We start from the raw sequence: 8,186 nt of genomic DNA, 5'->3' as shown, positions 1-8,186 counted from the left end.
ACCTCGCCCCAACGCACGGGGTGCTTATACTATTGTAACTTGTACACTTGATCGGTGTATGCTTAGAAAGGGTAAAAGGAAGACGCGTAGCGAATGAGCTATCTGCAGGTTAAAGTCTTATAATCAAGTGCTCATGATAAATGTATAAATTTAAAATGCTTTCAAAGAAATCTTGTGGCCTAACTTAGGATAAATGCTTTACTAAACATGTAGATTCACTCAACAATTTTTGTTGAACTTTTGCATGTTTTTATCTCAGGTCCTTAGAGGTATTGCTTCCGCTAGCCGAGTTACTATAATTGTTTGTTGCTATTACTGGAGTGAAGTCCAGCATGCTTTATCACTTCTTATTTCAAGAACTTACATTCGCATTGAAAATTATTCACTTTAAATAATGTTTTCAGGTTACTTATGTTGGTCATTGAATTTTTGGAATTATTTTACATTTAATGACTTTGCCATTTGAAATTTAATGCGAATGCTTTTCGGAAACGTCTCATATAGTGGGCGTGACCGTTAACTGTGGGACCAGAGTTAGTACACCGTTAGTCGATTTTGACGGGGTATTATGTGATGACCCCGTCAATACACTTAACGGCTCCGTCACTTGGTCTCACAGCTTTATCGAACTTTAACTGAATTTAATATACAACATTGCATTCTTTTATTCAAAAGTTTCCCAAAAAGAAAATTTATCAAAATATGTAGTTTAAATAAACCCAACATATTAATTAACCAAAGTTGACATAAAACATTGTCAACCAAACACCCACAAGTTTAATAATTCAAAAAGAGAATGCAAGTTTAATGTTTCATAAATCATTTAACAAAATCTGCCCATATGCATGCAGACACTTCTAACATAGCGGAAGCACCAAACAAATCAAGTACCTGTGAAAACATGCGAGTAAACTGTCAACAAAAATGTTGAGTGAATTATAGGTTTAAATAAACGTATAAACTTTAGACCACAAGATTTAAAATGTTAGAAAACAAAAAACATTATTCCATTATCAATGAGCCACCTGGTAACCACTTAACCATTTATTTACCCTTGCCAAACACAATATATATACACTGAACAAGTGTATCTTCAAATAATTATGAAGTACTAACACATTTCGATTATAAATTGCTAGCACGACTAGCTCAAAATGGGGTTGTCAAACTCGATAGATCTATCCATAGGATTCGCGTTCACTAGTAGAAACAAGTGATTACAGTTACCAGACTAGGGAATATTTTCGTTCAACTCATAATGAATAATTTAAATTTCATTGCCACTTGTGTCTAAATGTAAAACAAAATGCATGTAATAACATCCCAAATATATACTTTAAAAAGTATGAAAAATGGGACTATAACTCACCTTAAAGCAAAAGTAGTAACCACACAAAAAGCGAACAGCAAACGAAGTAAAGTGATCAGGAATGATCACAACGCCGACCTATAAAATAAAGCAAGTCGATATAAATAACTAACTTAAGTCAAGTCTTAGTATGATAGCTATAGTACTTGTCGCAAGTAAACATAGAACAACACTCAACATGCTTCGGTTTGATCAGAACAGCGTAAGGACACGTACTTTCTATTTTTAGAAAGTTTCTATTTTTACCAGGTTATCATTTTTGGAAAGTTTCTATTTTAGGAAAGTTTCTATTTTAGAAAAGTTTTTATTTTTGGAAAGTTTCCATATTTAGAAAGTTGCTATTTTTGGAAAGTTTATAAGTTAGAAAGTTTTCTTAATTAGAAAGTCAACAAAAGTCAACTGAAAGTCAAAGTCAACAAAAAGTCAACTCAAAAGTCAACCTTGGTCAAACATAGTCAACATTAATTCTAAAAGTATAAGTTATAATAATAATATAAGTTATAATGTTATTTTAAGTCATATATGTATAATTATGTCATATCATAAGTTTAATTAAATTAAATTGAATTATTAAAGTTAACATAAGTTTAAATGATATAATTAATATAACATAAGTATTTAATTAATTAATTAAATATTAATCATAATATAAGTATTGTTAATTAATAATAAATTTTAATCATATCATAAGTATTAATAATTAATAATGAATTATTAATCATATCATAAGTTTCTAATTATAATTATTAAATCTTAGTATTTAATAATTAAATTATAATTAAATAATAACTAAGCCTTATAATAATTAAATAATTAATTAATCCTTATTATAAGTCTTATTATAATGATCTCATAACATAAGTTTAATACTTACCATAAGTTTTTTTCATGAATAATAAAAGTATTATTAATCATAAGTTTAATTAAAAGTTTAATTAAATCATAATTAATTAATAAATGATATAATGAATATGTATATCATAAGTGTTAAATTAAAATAATTACTTTTATATTATAAGTAATTTATTAATAATGAAAATCATTATTTATATCATAAGTCTTAATTAATAACCATAAGTTTTAATTAAAAGTTCATCGGGTCATAACTTGAGCCCCGGGAATCGATTTTCGGCGAGTCTTATATATATCTTCGCCTAACCAACACACTCGACAAATTAGTGTACTCAAGAACATCCCAAGAACAGCCACCAAGTCGTGACCAACAGCCATTATTCAACTTGGAGCTTTAATCCGTTCAAAAACAAGTTTTAATCATAACGGGTGATCTGTGGCTCGGATTTCGATGACGCGAACATGAAAGTTCATCCAATCATCAATACCAACACACTAGTACACCCTAAAGACTCCAAAAGTGGTCACAAAGTCGGACAAAACCTGAAACAATTCGTTTTTATATTTTGATTTCAAGAAAACACCATTTTAATCATATCTTAAGCTCCGGGAATCGAAATAACATGAATCCGGAGTCTAAAATTAATGTCTTGATGAGAGGAACAAATCTAGACACTTTAATTTAACATTTACATCAGTTAAGTTTACAGAAATGATCAAACAAGCTGCTGTCCCAAATCAATCAAACCGAAAACATGAATTAACGAGTGATTCTACGCATACAATCAACAATACAACAACATACTATCATCATACTATCATAATAACATATAAATACAGAAAAATAAATGAAAAATCAAAAAGTTAGGATTAGGGTTTATACCCTAATCAAGAATTGAATTATATGAGCGTGTAGAGATCGAAGAGATGAACGCGATGATGATTAGAGCTTCTTGATCGAAGTAATATTTTGTGAGATGATGATGATGATGATGGTTGAGATGGGCGACGACCAAAGGAGAGGAGAGGGAGAAGGATGAGAGCAAATTTAGAAAAATTAGGTTTTGTGAAAAATTAAAATGTGAAGTGTAGTGTAAATGACAAAAAAAGAAAGGCACTCCCCCCCTTCATGGAGTTCGGCCGAATGGGGGTAGGGTGGGCCCCCTAGTGGGCCATTTTTACTTAATTTCCAATTGCTTTTGGCCCGAATGCCCGATCGAAACCCGAAACGCAAAAGCGCGACTACGCGATTAATTAATCGGAGAGATAACAAATACGCGACAAAAAATATATATAAACACTATATATAATCATATGACACTAAAATATGATATTTAAAATTGTTTTCACTTAAAAATCCCCAAAGCTTGACCGTTGGTTTGAAAACCGAAAAGATTCGCCGGATAGAAATCCACGACACGTAGAAACGTATAACTTAAAATATGAATACAAATATTCACATAACACATAATAATTAATATATTATTACTAAAATAATAATGTAGGTCATAGAAATGACGGGTCACAAATAACAATTAACGAACATTAAATAATAAATGGTAAAAGATAACGAAAAAAGTAGGGTCGTGACAGTACCTTCCCGTTACAGAAATTTCGTCCTGAAATTTAAGCAGGTGCAGGGGTTGACTCGGCATCTGGGAACAAATGCGGGTACTTCTGCCTTATCTGATCTTCACGCTCCCAAGTGAACTCGGGACTGCGTCTGGCGTTCCATCTAACTCGTACAATAGGAATTCTACTCTGCTTGAGCGTCTTAACCTCTCGATCCATAATTTCAACAGGTTCCTCAATAAAATGGAGTTGTTTATCAACATGAAGCTCCTTCAGAGTAACGGTTTCATCGGCCTCAGCCAAAAACTTCTTCAAATTCGATACATGAAAAATGTTGTGCACAGCACTGAGTTCCTGTGGCAATTTCAAACGATAAGCCACGGGTCCAACTCTCTCTGTGATCTCAAACTGTCCAACAAAATGAGGATTCAACTTTCCCCTCTTACCAAAACGTACCACACCTTTCCAAGGTGATACCTTCAACATGACACGTTCACCAACCTAAAATTCAATATCTTTCCTTCTCTTATTGGCATAACCCTTTTGCCGACTTCTGGCAGTTCTCAACCTTTCCTTAATCTGTACAATCTTCTCGGTAGTCTCATGAATAATTTCTGGGCCTGTGAGTTGAGCATCCCCAACCTCATTCCAACAGACAGGAGACCTACACTTCCTACCATACAGAGCTTCAAATGGTGCGGCTTTAATACTTGCATGATAGCTGTTGTTATAAGAAAATTCAGCTAGTGACATATCCCACCCATTACCAAAATCAATAACACACGCTCGCAACATGTCTTCTAACGTTTGAATGGTATTTTCACTATGACCATCCGTCTGCGGATGATAAGCGGTGTTCATATCTAACTTATTTCCCAAGGCTTCCTGTAATGATTGCCAAAACCTCGATATAAATCGACTGTCTCGGTCTGAAATAATAGATACAGGAACACCATGTCTTTAAACAATCTCCTTCAAATACAAACGAGTGAGTTTCTCCATTGAATCCGTTTCCTTAATCGGCAAGAAATTAGCTGACTTTGTGAGTCGGTCAACAATCACCCAAATGGTATCATAGCCACCCGCAACTCTAGGTAACTTCGTAATAAAATCCATCGTATCTTCCCACTTCCACTCGGGAATCTCAGGTTGCACCAAAATCTAGATGGTTTCTGATGTTCAGTTTTAACCTTAGCGCAAGTCAAACACTTAGCCACATACGTAGCCACGTCAGCTTTCAAATTAGGCCACCAATACAGCTCCTTAAGATCATGATACATCTTTCCTGAACCAGGATGAATAGAGTACCCAGACTTATGAGCCTCATCCAAAACAAGTTGTCATAGATCACCAAATTTCGGAACCCAAAGACGTCCCGCAAAGTACCTAGTACCATCAGTTCGTACCTCAAAATTCTTAGCCATGCCTCTAACTTTCTCATTCACAAAATTCTCCTCCTTCAAGGCTTCTTGTTGTGCCTCAAGAATCTGCCTTGCGAGGTTTGTTCGAATGGTCATGTTTAAGGCTCTAAATCAGTGAGGGTCAATCCTCTCTTTACGACTTAACGCATCGGCCACAACATTGGCCTTTCCCGGGTGATATAAAAGTTCACACTCATAATCATTCAATGTCTCAACCCATCTTCGCTGCCTCATATTCAACTATTTCTGATCAAGGATTTGTTGAAGACTTTTGTGATCAGTGTACACTACACTTTTGACCCCATAAAGATAATGTCTCCAAGTCTTAAGCGCAAACACAACAGCTCCCAACTCTAAATCATGGGTTGTATAATTCTGCTCGTGAATCTTCAACTGACGTGACGCGTAAGTAATGACTTTCTTTCGCTGCATCAAAACACAGCCAAAACCCTGACGCGATGCATCACAATAAACAACAAAATCGTCATTACCCTCAGGTAGTGATAATATCAGAGCGGTAGTCAACTTCTTCTTTAAAGTTTGAAAAGCAGTCTCTTGTTCATCCTTCTACTCATGCTTCTTCCCCTTGTGCGTTAAAGCAGTCAGAGGTTTTGCTATATGAGAGAAATCTTGAATGAACCTTTTATAGTAACCTGCCAACCCTAGAAACTGACGAATCTGAGTAGGAGTCTTCGGAATTTCCCACCACTCAATTGCCTCAATCTTGGCAGGATCCACTTGTATTCCCTGTTTACTAACAACATGTCCAAGGAATTGAACTTATCTTAACCAGAAAGCACACTTAGAGAACTTAGCGTACAACTATTCTTTCCTTAACAAATCAAGCACCAACTTCAAATTTTCTTCGTGCTCTTCATCGCTCTTGGAATAAATTAGGATGTCGTCGATGAAAACAATAATGAATTTGTCCAGATATGGTCTACACACACGGTTCATAAGGTCTATGAACACAGCAGGTGCATTTGTCAATCCGAACGGCATAACAAGGAATTCGTAGTGACCATAACGGGTGCGAAACCCGATTTTCGGAACATCATATTCTTTAACACGCAGTTGATGATAACCGGAACAAAGATCGATTTTAGAATAAATAGACGAACCTTGAAGCTGATCGAACAGATCATCAATTCTAGGAAGAGGGTAACGGTTTTTAACTGTAAGCTTGTTCAGTTCACGATAATCAATACACAAACGAAACGAACCATCTTTCTTCTTAACAAATAGAACAGGAGCTCCCCAAGGGGACGAACTGGGACGAATAAAACCCTTGTCTAACAACCCACGGAGTTGACTCGACAATTTTTGAAGTTCGGAAGGCGCAAGTCGGTAAGGAGTACGTGCTACAGGAGCAGCACCGGGAACAAGATCGATTTGAAATTCTACCGCGCGTTGCGGCAGAAGGCCAGGTAAATCTTCGGGAAACACCTCAGGAAAATCTCTAACGATATGAACATCACCAACGCTCTTCTCTTCTTTATCAGAATCAACAACATGGGCTTGAATAGCATGACAGCCTTTGCTAAGATGTTTATGAACTTTCAAACAGCTAATAAGATTTAACTGTCTGCATTTCTTATCCCCAAAAACCATCAGCAGCTCTCCAACCACATTAGTAATACGGATAGCTTTCTCATAACACACGATTTCAGCACGATTCGCAGACAACCAATCCATACCAATAACAACATCAAAACTTCCTAGGTCAATCGGTATCAAATATATCTCAAAATCTCTACCAGCCAGATTAATGTTACATTTACGATACACATTCTTAGCAGTAAGCACTTTACCATTAGCTATCTCTACAACATAAGTACTGTCTAGAGGAGTTAACGGTGTTTTGATTTTTGGACTTAATTTACTTGACACAAAACTCAAATCAGCCCCTGAATCAAATAGTACATGAACTGATAAATCGTTGACCGAGAATGTACCCGTAACAAGTTTTGGATCTTCTTCAGCATCCCTGGCATTAATATTGAACGCCCTTCCACGTGCATTCTCAGTAATCTTCTTGTTAGGGCAGGCATCACGGTAATGCCCCATCTTACCACATTCATAACAAACTCTCGGACTCGGCTAACCCTAAAAATAGACTCAATCTTCTCAAACCAACGAGTAAGTCCAATTGGTCCTTGAGTGCCACTAAATTCTTATGGACGACTTGCCATAAACGTCTTGTAGGAGCATCCCACCTGATTGTTATTAACAGTGGCATTAACATTAGCTGCCATAGCAGCTGTTATCCCTTCTGAAATAAGGCGTTTCATACGAGCTTCGTTGGACTCACGGGGAGGCATGATCTTCAAAACAGAATAACACAACCGTTAGTACGAAGAATAATACCAGTGTTATAAAGGAACAGATCGAACACAAAACGATTAACCATTAAAATAATAGTCAATGAACACTATGAGTAATAACATGATAGTTATGATAGTTATAGAAATAGCCACCACATGCATACATACTTTATGATAGAAATCATACAACATACATAGCACCTAACATACATGAACTATATTACGCATAATATAACATGCCAAGAGTCACAACATCCGAAATAAAATGATAATGATAACAGATGTCATAAAGAAATAACCATTCATACATAAATAAAAAATATCCCATAACAAAATTCTCGGCAAAAACGCCGTACATCACCCAAAAATGAATGTATAAAAAGGATAAATAGTCCATAAAATAAAATGATCACTCATGATATCACATCACATCCGCTTGGAGCGGGTGTGATAAGCTGGGCCGGTATGAGGCTCGTCAGGAGTCTCATACTTCCTCAACTTTCCTTTCACCTCCTCCAACTCCGTCTTCAGGCCACGAACCACGCTCTCAAGAGCCTCGAACTTAGCGTTCACCTCTCGGTTATGCTTCCGAGTCTCGAACTCAACATCATTCTTGAAACTAATAAACGAATCTATACTAGCTCTAAT

This window comes from Rutidosis leptorrhynchoides, chromosome 7 (genome assembly GCF_046630445.1).
Source record: "Rutidosis leptorrhynchoides isolate AG116_Rl617_1_P2 chromosome 7, CSIRO_AGI_Rlap_v1, whole genome shotgun sequence".
In the NCBI taxonomy this organism is placed as follows: domain Eukaryota; kingdom Viridiplantae; phylum Streptophyta; class Magnoliopsida; order Asterales; family Asteraceae; genus Rutidosis; species Rutidosis leptorrhynchoides.
Note: the sequence above shows the minus strand (reverse complement) of the source record.